Source organism: Onychostoma macrolepis, chromosome 05 (genome assembly GCF_012432095.1).
Source record: "Onychostoma macrolepis isolate SWU-2019 chromosome 05, ASM1243209v1, whole genome shotgun sequence".
NCBI lineage: Eukaryota > Metazoa > Chordata > Actinopteri > Cypriniformes > Cyprinidae > Onychostoma > Onychostoma macrolepis.
Window position 1 is genome coordinate 5,207,873 of NC_081159.1, and position 13,985 is coordinate 5,221,857.

General features: G+C 35.9%; 1 protein-coding gene across 9 annotated transcripts in view; it reads right to left on the minus strand.

Moving 5' to 3' along the window:
• tenm1 (teneurin transmembrane protein 1) overlaps nucleotides 1-13,985 on the minus strand; it is a 211,156-nt gene that overhangs the window by 139,911 nt on the left and 57,260 nt on the right. The window lies entirely within an intron of this gene.

Genomic DNA, 13,985 nt, shown 5'->3' on the forward strand with positions numbered 1-13,985 from the left:
AACCGGAGCACCTCCTCCAAGCGGTGTATCTCTACGAGCTGGTGGACAGGAATAAATAAACTCGGCCGCAGCTGAGTCCGTTTATCTGAGAGCAACAGCATTCCGGCAAACTAATGGAATGTTTAGAATCCAGAGCCCGTGGGGACGTTCCGATTCAAATTCCAAATGCGTTTATTAATTCCGCTCATAAATGAAGTTCCCCTCCTCGCGGCGTATCGCAAATGAGATCCCTTTCCATAATTTGTCTTTGTTGAGTTTCACAGTTCTGCATTGATCTAAAAGACCCTGCGACAAAAGTCACTGACAGAGGCAGGAAGATGAGGGACCTCATATTTCTAATGCGTAAATCACCTTTGGAAACGCTCCTGTTTGACACCTTGGACGTTTTCAAATGTTTGAATACAAGCTGCATTTACCACCGCCTGCAGCAAATCGCACGTTTTTTTTTTTTTCCTTTTCACATGTACTTCTACTCGTATGATGGACTGGAAACCATCTACAACCTCTACAAATCACAGGCTTAGACATTTCGCTCTAGAAGTCTGGCAGTAAACGCTTTCATAAATTCAGCCGTTCATGTGTTACTGAGAAGCCGGAGGTTTCTGAATGAGAGTGGTTCAAGTTTAAGCATTTTAAACCTTCTAAACATTTGGAAGCCCTCATACTGCTTCACATTTGTGAATAACTTCTTTCTGCATGTAGCACAATGTTGCTGAATTTCGCATAATGAGCCAATTCAATTAAGATTGAATTTCAGATCTAACTTACAGCATTGTCCTCTCAGCCTTGATCTCATGAGATTCGAAATAAATATGTCGATAATTTCATAAGCTGGAGTGAGTTTATGATGCAAGTATGGAAACCAAATTGAGCTTCAAGTCATTTTGGAGAAATATAATTTTCATCCCTGTTTTTATCCCAATGGACACTTTGGAAAAAAAATATCAATGTAAAATAATACGATGAAATACATTTAAAACTAAATGCTGTAGACAGTTTCATTTGTATAAAAAGCTCATGTCAGCCTAAAAAGCTCTCTCACTGTGAGACTGAATGTGCTTTCTCTCTCTCTTTTTCCCTTTAGCATTCTCTCATGTTAAAGAAGATGAACGTTTTCATTCGCAAACTCGTTATTTCTAGGAACACACCAATATTAATTGAATTTTGGCTGATAAGCTACTAATTTTTGAATGTTACGGTGAATAAGTAGTTGATATTAAAATGATACACCATTTTGACTAAAATTAAAAATAAAACCAATTATTTTAAATGCTACTAGTGAATTTAGGCATCACAAAGTTATATTGTACAGTAGAGTTGGGGTACTCGGACTCAGACTCAGACTGCAATTATTGATGAACTCTCAGGTGGACTTGTGCTCAAAATTGACACGGACTCTGACATTTTAGACTCCGGAATATTTCTGAGTACAGTCAAATTCACATCATGTGTACTAGCATGAAAGATAAGTAACAACATAAAATTAAGTTATAACAAGACAATGATAAACATCTCCCACTCAAACTCAAAATGTTAAGGACTTGGACTCAACTGGGACTAGACAAGGTGGACTTGAAATCAACACTATTGTACAATATATATTAAAAAAAAAATTATTAATTTTGGGATTTTCTAAATATTGATCTGAACTGAATTTCTGAAAAACTTTTTCAATTCTTCTGTGTCATATGATCCTTCAGAAATCATTGTATTATGCAGACTTGGTGCTCGAGAAACATTTGTTCATCATTAATGTGGAAAACAGTTGTTCTACATTAAAACAACATTTATTTATTTTTTTATATTTTTAGTAACAATGCAAAGTCTTTACTTTCACATCCACAATTTAATGCATCCGTGCTGAATAGAATAGGGTAAACGTACCTATTAAGCTCACCAAAATCTATATTGAGGCATTTTTAGTGCACAAGATATTGGTTTCAATACAAGATGTTATGTTACAATAAAATATTAATCTCTCACACAAAAATACTTAATTTTATTTTAAATGACAAAAGCATTTTGATTAAGATATACATCATTAAATGCAAAAAGTCTGGCTGTGCTTAATGGGTACATTTCTGTACCCTTTAAGCACACATCATGTTTTATTAAAAATTCTTGTTTATTTTTAACAATTTTTTTAAAGAATAATATATTCTTTTAATATTTTATTTGAAGGTACAAAGTCAATCAAAAAAAAAAAAAAAAAACTCAAATTTTTTAGCTTCAGACTATGATTCCATCCAGTCGGAGGACATCAAACATGTTTGATATTTTCAGCCAATTTTAGAACACATATTGTTTTCATTTGTCATGTGTCTTCTAGCAACAATGCGCACATTTCTGTGTTAGTTTGTTGTGATCAGAAGGAATTTAAAGTCTGGTAGTGTGAGATCTTCAGTCATTTAGTGTAGATGCCCAGTTTTCCCTGTGATTTTTTACAAAGTCAGCAAGTGTATGATGCCTGGTGTTTTAAAAATCTGTTCAAATTTCAAAAGCCATGTAGTGTATTCCAGCCTTTATAGTCACTTTTTTCCTGGACAGATACAGATGGCTCCTTCTTTGTACGAACGACATGCCTCTTTCATCTTCGGGCATAAACTATAGTTACGTCTAGATTTGTGATCTTAAAGCTTAAACCATTTTATAAAGATTAACTTAAAGTGACAACCATCAGTTAATATTTAAAGTCTGTTTATGAAGTATTTATATAGACGTTCAGTGTGGAAGAACTTAAAGAGAGCACACTGAGCTTAATTGGAGCAGCAACAATTTTAATAAATTTCATGTAATATTTATTAAAATGACAATATTTTGCAAAATAATCTAGGTCATGTATTAAGTTCATACATATTTTATTATGAACAACTATCATTAATAATATCTATGAAATTATACTTTTTCTTATTGATGTCACACTGAAGCTGTGTGATTTTCATAGTAGTGCACCCGTTAAGCTCACCTTAAAATAATATGAAATCTTTAAAAATAACAGCAGTGTAAAACCACAGACCAGCAATAAACTGTCAATTTATAATATTATGGCTGTAAAAAAAAAAATGCTTGTGAAGTAATATGTTAGCGTAGCACACAATCTTATACAGCTAGTCAGCTTCTGTAGCATCTGCGCTGTGTTGCTAAAACTATCTTTTGAATCTAACTGTAATTATTTCCCACATCCAAGTTCCAGGTTATAATACGCAAAAGTCTTAACATTAATCTCTTAATTTTACACTAAGTAGTGAAACTTACCCAAAATAAAGGCTTAAACATCTAAAAAATGCACATTTAAAGGGCTCCTCTTTTGGTGAATGTTTTCAGACAGTTTTCAAAATGGCCACCAGACAGTGTGAACAAATGGAGACTCATATCTCTGTGTGTAATGATCTAATTGACTTGCAATTACAGGAGGTATATAGTAACAAACACATCAATTGGTTAAGACATCAAGTAGGATAACACATTATTTTTTTTATAATCTGAGCTCAAAAATGGAAGTGTGCTTAATAGGTACGTTTACCCTATTCTTTTATTATTTTTTTTTAATTGTACGGAAATTAAAAATCAAATCTCTAATATCAGCTAATAACTAATACTGTTCAAACCTAGTTGTTTTATGCAAAGCTACTCACACTCTAGTCAGAAGAAAGTCATGTTAAAGCAAGCTCTCTGTGCACCAATCAGAGAGCTCTTCCAGGACACACACTCCATTAGCACCTTGGACAGCACCACAGCGCACAGCTGAAGACGCGGCACAGCTGGAGTCGATTCATGCTTGCCAGGCTAAGGCTACACTAGACGACAAGTAATGCCTCTCTCTTCCTCTCCTCCAATCTAACAGAAACGGATGAGGTCTAAGATGAAGCGTCCAAATAGACACTCCAAATTCATGTTCCGCCTCCTCAACCCCCATCTCCTGGAGAACTCCCGACGAGTGTACAGACACACAAGGAGCTCCCGTAGAGCACTATCAGTGCACTTTAGCACGATAGAGACTGACCCATCGGCTACTCCAAAACCTCTTCTGTCTGATCAGCCTCTTAATACTAAATAAACACCTCTCCGCAGCGTTTCCACCGTGACCCCGATGTGCTTGTCTTCATTCCCGGCACACATCCGTAATAATCTCTACAACAACAAAAACACTTAATGTCAAGCATGCAAACGGTGGCTGTGACAAAAATTCATAGGCTAATAGAATTTCATGACATGATATTTCAACACTGCCACATTCCTCCAAAATAATCATGCTGGATGAAGACAAAAAGAGTACTGCTTCATTAATTATGCAGCAGAATGTGAAAATATATATATCTATTAAATAATATAAAATATTAAATTTAAATGAGCAGCTTTATGAGGTCAGTGACAAAATCAAGTGAACAATGTTTCAGCGAGATGGTTTTATATTTTCTCTTACAAAGACCCCTCATTTTTCATGTGTTTTTTCCCCCAGATGAAAAACACTTTTCATTGGCGACCCCTCTGATTCGGTGCGGTGAAATGACTTGTTGAATTATTCAGCTGTTTGCATTTTCTCAGCTTGATCGCCGTGACATCGCTACTGATGTCATTGCCATAGAAACCGAGGGTGTCATTTTTGTGAGGTCACATCAATTCAAAGGAACCCAACTACAGAAGTGTCTTTAAAATACAGGCTTTGCATTAAGCATGCAGTGGCAATGCAAATTTGTGAGAAGGGATACAAAAAATGCCAAAGAGGTATTTGTGACTGCATTGGGAAAACTGACTTTAGCTTGAGGAAATGAAGCAAATTAAATGAGAAGAACTGTAATAAAATATTTCTTATGGTCCAGAAGGCTTTATTTCCGGTGCAGGGCTAAGCTTTCTTAACCGAATCCATGTCAGAAGCATTGAAGGGAAACAGAACGGCAGTGGAATCAGATCAGGTCTACGGGGCTTTGGATATCACACACAAATCAGTCACAGATCTTTGGCTAAGCAGTTACAGGTGATTAGGTGAGGGCTTTACAGGCTTAAGGCTTCTTTAAACACACACACACACACACACACACACACACACACACACACACACACACTTACAATTACCCCTAATCATTCCACAACAGGTGGCCGGTTGGAGTCCGGCCTTGAGGTGAACCGTTCAAGTGCCCTTATTATAGGTTAACAAAGCACCTGCAGTGGCACAGATGAGAGCCTGACAGGGCCCGTTTTAAAGGCTGTCTCACTGATAGCAAACTCTTTCCCAAACGCCTAATCATCTCAACGCACTAAAACCCAATCATACTTAAATTACAGCTCGGCTCAAGAACTTCAGATTAGAGGACTGTGTTGTGACAAAACTCTGCCCATGTCCTTGATTAATCACTCGATGGGCTTCATCAATGCAGCCAGAGAGCTTTCTTTAAGAAATGGTTGTTACAGCAAATGCTCTGCATTAGAGAATGACAAGTGTGAGCATCAGCTAAGAGAATCATCAAGAATTTTAATGTTTATAATCACAGTGATAAATTACTGCAATTTCACCTTAGTTATGCACACTAAACCAGATTTCAAAAGTACATATGGTGCTATATTAATGCATTTACATACTCTGTAATGATGTGTACATTGGGAGGCCATTAACTCTTTCCCCGCCAGCGTTTTTAAAAAAAGTTGCCAGCCACCGCCAGCATTTTTGATGATTTTCACCTAAATTTGACGGTCCTCAGAATATTTTCTGCTATGAATATAAGAATATATTATATATCAACATAAAGAACCAAGCCTCTGCTTTTAAACAAAAAAAAAACATTTTATTCTATCTTCATGTGTTCATGTTTTATCACCATTTGAATGCAGATAGGTTTCATCAAAAATGCAACATTTTGGACAAAAAACTGAGAAAAATGCATTTTTATCAAAGTAGTGCATTTTCGAGCAAAATACATTCAGATGTCATATTCTTTCACCTATAAATAATTATATGAATAATTTAAATTGCATTCAATAAACAGAACAAACAGACACACACACACACAAACATATACATACATATGATTATACACACACACACACACACACACACACATGCATACATACATACATACATACATGCATGCATGCAGATAGATAGATATATAGATAAATCTATACAGATAGATCGCGCCACACACACACACACACCCCTATTCAGATCCACGAATCGGTTACAACTATCGATGTTTCTGTGTCTGTAAATGTCTGTAAATCTCTCTCACTGACTACTTCGTCCCGATCAGATTCAAAATGGTCAAAACATGATCTACATAGGCTATATGATCTATATATGATCTACATTTTCTCTGATCCTTCCATGTATGCCGATCGTCTTCTATTCGCACCCTAAAGACCCGGAAGTCCCGTAACTCATTCAGGACATGCGCTAGGGCTTTCCTTACCGTAATACACCTAGAACACGGATTGCCGTTTGACGAGATATCTCGTCAATGGCGGGGAAAGAGTTAATAATTATGATGAGTCATATCCTTGTATATTTTAATGGTCACACTTTATATTAGGTGGCCTTAACTACTATGTACTTACATAAAAAAATAAGTACAATGTACTTATTGTGTTCATACTGTATTGCAAAACACTTTTGCTGCTATTGAGGTGGGATAGGGGTAAGGTTAGGGACAGGTTTGGTGGTGTGGGTAGGTTTAAGGGTGGGTTAAGCTGTAAGGGATGGGTCAACAAGTGTAATTATAAATGTAATTACAGAAATTAATTACAGATGTAACTACATATAGGTATTTTTTAAATATAAGTACAATGAAAACATGTATGTACACAATAAGTGCATTGTAGCAAATAATTAATTTAAATGTAAGTACATAGTAGTTAAGGCCACCTAATATAAAGTGGGACCATTTTAATTATACTTTTTTTATGTGGGAGGCACAGTAAAGCATCCGCAGCTTCTTAAAATTAGTTTTGTTTAGCTTGTCATTTATTCACTTGTCAAATCTGTAGGCATTTCTTTCTTTGGAGCACAAAAATATATTTTCTTTTTTTTTTTGTTGTTGTTGTTGTTTTTCTGAATGCAATAAAGAGGTGCAAAACAACACTGGATCATACTGACTTCCATTTTACAGACAAGTAAAAGGATAGGTTTTGGAACAAAATGAGGATGAGTTAGTGACAGATTTTTCATTTTAGACTGAAATATTTCTTAATCCCTTTTTTATATATAAGATAAAACAATAATTGGCAGACCCTTTGCAGTGCCATCAAGGACCCCTAAGGGTCACAGACCCCCTTCTGAAAACTCCTGGTGTGTCGTTAACAATCTGAAGTCATTGTCAGAAGGGTTCAACCCAGCTTTTGTCAGTTCCAGACACAATCCACCCACTTCTTCCTATGATTTCCTGTCACCTCTCCACTGTGCTGGACAACCTGCTTACTGTACATGGGCTGCAGGTTCACATCTCAGCAGGGGACAGCTTCACTCTGGAAAGTTACTGTGACCCATCGTCAATGTGGTGCCCTTGAGCAAGACACCCGACCCCAGGTCGCTCCTGAAATTAGCGTACTGTACGCAGCTTTGGATAAAAGCGTCTGCTAAATGACAAGTAACCAACCCGGCACCCTGCTGTATGATGTTTCTTACTTTGCAAATGAGTCTGCTGATTAGAATAAGAATATATTCCAAAATGTCTCATCAGTATGTTAATTACTCTAAACCTGCAATGTAAGATGTGTCATTAAATCAAGCTGTACGGCCATGTCTGCTGGGCACTGTTACGGGTGCTCGAGCTGGACAATGCGCCTTTTTCACCCATTGTGCTGAAAGGCAGCGTAACCTTTTTAAAATGGATGGAAATGTGTGGCCTGACCAATGGAGTGAGAGGACGCTTTTTTGCCAACATATTATGCCTTTTCAGTCCTTTTGAAATATGTAATTTAACAGAAGTAGATAGAGAGATACATTACGGTTTCCAATTTGCCAACTATCAAAAACAGAGCGCACAATACAAAATGCAATACATTCACATAGTAAGGTTAAAACACACAGAAGGTTAAACCAATAGAAAAAGCATTTTTACAGTCTGCTGTGACATATGCTAAATATCATTCACACATAATATGTTTGTGCTGGAGGATAAAGCAGCGTAGACAGAGAATATTTGCTTTCCATCACGTAAAATAAAATGTGTTGTGGTTTTTCATGCATATCAAATATCTGGGAGTGAAAAATCTAAAAACATGAATATAATCATTCGACTGAGCGCGGCCGCTCGGTCAATCTGGTCATCGCTGAGACATGTTCTACATGCTCAATCTTATTCACATTATTCACATATTGGAGGAAGACAATGAGAATGATGAGGGTCCATGCTTCTCAAACACACATATCGGAGACTTAATGAGGGTGCCTCAGAAACCTCATTTATCACACATTACTAGGGCTTATTTTTAGAGGAAGACAGTTCCTATAATGAATTAGTCTAATTGAACAGGATATATAATGTTCTCTTAAAAAAAACATCAACAAATAAAAAAATAAACTAAATTGAGATTCTGTGTTCTGGAATTCTGCATTCAGAATGACATCAGTCTTCTCAAAATCTTTAGAACTACAATGTTTACTACTATACTACCCTATACAAACTCAGCTAGGGATATCTGTAAGTTCACTTAGTCCAAATCTTCAAATATAAAAACATAATACATTCACGAGTGTTACATCAATCAATAATAATTTTATTCCGGTCCTCACAGACAGCTTTTCACAAAGTAAATAAAAATACATAGTTACCGAAAATATTATGTAGTTTATGTAGTTTAAAATGTCACACTCTAAACCATTGATGTTAGGGAAACACAATATTAAAAATGTTGTGGCTAATGAATAAAAAATAAAAATAAAAAACTATTCTAAAAAATTTAATTGATTTTTTAAATGCTACAGGTGAATTTATGCATCAAATGATTATAATGTACATTATAAAAAAAACATTCATTTTGAGATTTACTAAAGACTATATTTAACAATGTTATTAAATTACAAAGCCTTTTAAATATTAATCTAAAATGGGGGAATGAGCAAACAATTATTTAGTATCAACCAATACAGACAAATAAACAAACATCTTTAATATTGGCTGAATCCAATATGTTACTCATATATCATGCATCCCTACTATGGACAATGATATGAAAACAGATGGTAATGTTTAGAGTACATTGTGTTTTCTCAATGTTTGTGTGTATGAACATTATCATAATGGTATCATAATGGCACAGTAGCAGTCACATATCTTGTGCTTTGTCCACATGCACTACTGCCTAGTAAAAGAGGTCAATTAAGCTGAATAAAACATTGTGTAGTATAAAGGTGAAGCAAAGAATCTAATGGGTAAATATTCCAGTATGAAGTCACATACTGAGGTATCTTCGATATGTCGTTAGTAGTGTCCTTTGTACTGAACATATACACCAGCTACAATGTCAAGTGATATCTCACTTACGATGTTAAGATTAACAGCCTGTGTAGTCCAGTTCACAGGGCACTACCGAGCGATTGGAACGTATCCTGTGATTAACAGTCACCACCAAAGCCAAGCTACAAAACTGTATGATAAAACACTCTGCATCTATTCTGACATCACAGTGTTCTAGAGTCTCAGGGATAATACCAAGCTATAATGCTGAGAACTATAATGAAGTACAGAGAGAAACGAGGGAGGAAAACAGACTGACAGAACAGCCATATGAAGAAACAGAAAGAACAAGGTTGAACTTGAGACTTAGAGATGTGGAATGACTTTTAGCTCACCGTTACTGAAATGGAGTGTGTTTGGGGAGGGGGAAGGGGGGTGGTCAAGACTGTGAAAATTACCACCTTCCTAAGAAAGACTACAATCTATCTGAATGGCATAAAAGCCAGGGGGCTTAGGGTATAAGAGGAGGAGAGTGGAAGTAAAGAGGGTCTGATAAGAGAATAAGAAAAGAAGATTTGGGGGCAGAAATATAATTAACCAAGAGCAGAGCTCGGAGTCTCGGAGTGCATTTACATTAAAGGAAAGGGCTACTGTGCTTTTGCATTTCCTACTAACCGTAAATAGTGTTTTCTAGTGAACACTGGTTGGTAAACCTCATTATTTTTAATATATAATTCGAAGAGTTTGAACATGCAGAATACCTAAGCTCTGAACCCACAATAATGCCATTGCTAAATTGTTGAATCCATATAAAATACTAATTTATCCTTTCAACCTACAATTACAAGCAAATAAACATCCTGTTGCACCAAATTCCTCTTAAAAAAGAGCTATTAGCGTAATAACAGGTCTCAACCTATTATTATAACCAAAATTTATACTCCACCAAGCTGAATACATTGCCTTTTCTAACCTTAATAAAGCCCGAATAACCTTGAAGTATTTAGATATATGCAGCAAAACACACAGGAAATTGGTCCCCTGGTTATTGCTCATCAGCGCTTTAAACTGCACTGAAGTATTAAGCAAAAGACACTCTGCTGGTATAATTACCGGCTGTGTGACTGGCAGATCTGGGTTGGGTAAGTGCTGCTTAATCCCCTGTTTCCAGTACAGTATTAATCCAGACATGAGGGAGTAGTGCTAACATGCTAATGTCAAAGCTGAGGCCAGTTGACAACGGTGGCTAATCTGTAATGAGGTCCAATATATTCCCCCTTGTGACACTACATCACTTGATAAAGCCTTATGTGAGTTTGTGGCGGTCAGAGGGCAGTATTGTGGTATTCACTGCCATAATTACACAGTTGCAGCTATGCAAACAAACTAATAACTAAACGTTAAATGAACACAGTTTACTTAATGAACATAGCTTATGAAGAACAGAGAGATTAAATGCTAAATGAACATTACCTAACCTATCCACCAGTGAGAATATTTTGGATATATAAAAGGTCATTTGCAAGAACAGCACAGTACATCAAATCGGGGAAATTCTAAAATGCGTAACATGGCTTAAATGTCCTAAAACAACAACCAGGGATTTTCTCACATATTTCTCTTGTCATAAATACTATCCACTGCTAAGATAAAGGCACTACAATCCAAATGGAAAGACCCAAAGAAAACCATTATGAAGAAAATGCTTAGCGCTTTGCTAAGCATTTGTATGTTTTAGTAATAAGATTTGTATCGAATTTGGTCTTATACTATTAGTGTCTTAATGAATTAAGCTTCATTTAGAGTTTTCTTTATAACTCTTTTCTATGGAAGAGAAAACGTACCATTAACCACATATAATTTATGCAAAGATATGGTGCCCTCAAATATTATCAATAAGGCCACTACTACTTCAGCTGTTATTCAACAGCTTTATGAAAAAGCTCACATTGGTTTTCTTTTGAAAAATGTTTCAAATTCATAAACACAGAAATGCAATTATGAATGTAAAGTGAGTAGGAAAATTGTCCAAATTGTAATTAAAATTTAAATCTAAGTATTGATCAAAAAATTGTAACAGTATTTTTTGTCCATATCACACAGCCCTAGTTTGAAGTTACTCAATCATGTGTGTCCAGTGACAGCTGAACTCTCCTGTCCACATCCAATTAGACCTTTCACATGCACCTTTCAGCTGAATTCTGCATGAATGAAATGTTTAACAGGGGTTCAAATACTTGTTCAAATTATATAAATTTGCATTACTTACATTAAAAAAGTACTACAGCGATTGCCTTTCTATTATTAGACAGAACTGATGAACAAAACAGTAAACTAATGAAGACAAAGGCTGGGCGCTCTTGTGTGTCTGCACATCGGCTGATAAATCGGACAATATTGGCCTTGGTGATATATTGGTCAACCACTACTACCCACACCTCACTAACTGGCTTCAGGCATTTGTTAAAATATGTATTTAGCATTGTTTAGATAAAGGTTATTTTCAACTGAAAATCAATTGATTACTATTGCAACAAGTAATTTTTTTTTTTATCCTAAAAATGTCGGTTAATAAATGTTAAACGTCGAACAATAGTACCCCTGGGCTGCACTAGCTGCAACCCTATGATGTATTAGCCTCCCAAGCCGGTGGAGCCTGTCAGAAAGCAAAGAACTCTCAGAATTCGCTCTCTCCCAGTGAGTGTGGCGTTAATGAAAGCTGAACGCAGTACTGTAGCATTTGCTGAGAGTGGGAGAGCAGGCAGGAACCCCTCCGGGTCTTTACCTCTATTGTTAGAAGAGGGTGAGGCATAGCAGGGGGTTAATGCCAGCGTGGGTAGCTACCATCCCTGCTAAACCTCGGCATCATAAGGAGAAAGAGACAAAGACAGGGACAGAGGGAAGGGTAAAAGAAAGGTGTACTGTAACGTATATTTTTAGACATGCTGTAGAGAATATGAGTAACACAAACATCTAATGCCAAATATGCCATTGTATTAAGGTCTAAATGAGTCATCAACAGATGTGTCAATAAATCTAAAACGTTCTGGACTGATGATCCCAATCCCAACGATCCACACGAAATGAAGAATATAGCTACCAGTACAGAATGCAAGGCCTTCGAGTCAGAGTCAGACTCACAACACTTAATATCTGTTATCCCTGGTAATGGAAATTCCTAAAATATGGACAGCCATACATATTAATTAAAAGGTCAGGAGAGAAACAGCAGCCAAATAATAAGGCGTTTTACATTCAATTCAGTGGCATTTTCTAATAAAGTAGGCGGTGTCGGGTTTTGCATTTCAGAGACATTTTAGCATAATAACGAGATTCTAAGAGGTCACAAAAACTTTAGGCTAATTCACCAACAGCAGACTGACATATCAAACACACACACACACACACTCTTTTCTAGCACATAAATACTGCATGTTCATAGTTGCCATTTAGCAGTTGCTTTTCACAACTTACTGTTAACCACTTGCTGAGATAATGTGCCTGGAGCAACCTGGGGTGTCTTACTTGACGGCACATTAGTGATAGAGCAGGACTGTGATTTCTATAAGCCAAACTTGGATTTGTGTTGTAATAAAAAATAAATAAATAAAAAAACAACTAAAGTACTGGCACCAAGCTAAACATATACTTCAACACACATGCTATTTTGTTTAAAAAAAAAAAAATACATTTAGTATAAATCAGTGTTTAAAGTGGGCTGTAACCGCCTGTATGGATACTGGCAATCCTGGACCTCAAATGCTACTCTCTCTGTATACCTGCTCAACCATATAGTGTGCCCTGTTGCTCTCACTATAAAGACTGTCGGTATCACCAGCAAAAGATCATTAGCATTACATTAAGTGTATATACTGTAGCTTAATCTGTCCAAGAACCCTCAGTTCAGAAAGGATTGGGCCATCTGATCGACATATTAAACCACCAATCACACTTCGCCTGATTTTATGTGACATTCAGGGATGGGCAATAGTAGCAAACATATCTTGTTTACTTCCAACTATCTGCAGTAACCAAACTTAGAAAATCTTAAAAATATTGAGAATACATTAGCTTCTCTCAGCAAGCAAATAGAGAGCAATTAAGTAGTAAAATTTAACCAATTATTCATTTTTTTATATATATATATTATTTGTGCAATGCCTTCTATGTGCTGAAGCCTGCCTCTAAATATGCATAAAAATATTTGCCCTTGTAGCAGTGAGTTTTAAAGCATATAATTCCTCCTTAAGAAAAGGCATACAATTGTAAAACTACATCATTTATATGTGCAAATAAATGTATATTTTGTGTGTGTGGATTCTGTATCCTGTAACTGAGTGTGTGAGCCAAATTTATGAAAAATATTGAAAGGGCGGCCCCTGCAAAAGTAAAATAAGATTTTCATTTGATTTTCATTTCATTTGCAAAATAAATATTAACAAATAACCTTTTAATATTTCACTCATATTAAAATAATTTGTTATTCATTATAATATTATATATATATGTTTAGGTATATATACATACATATATATACATATATATATATATATATGCAAATAAGGGAGTGCCCTGGTATTTTCTTATAACGTCAAG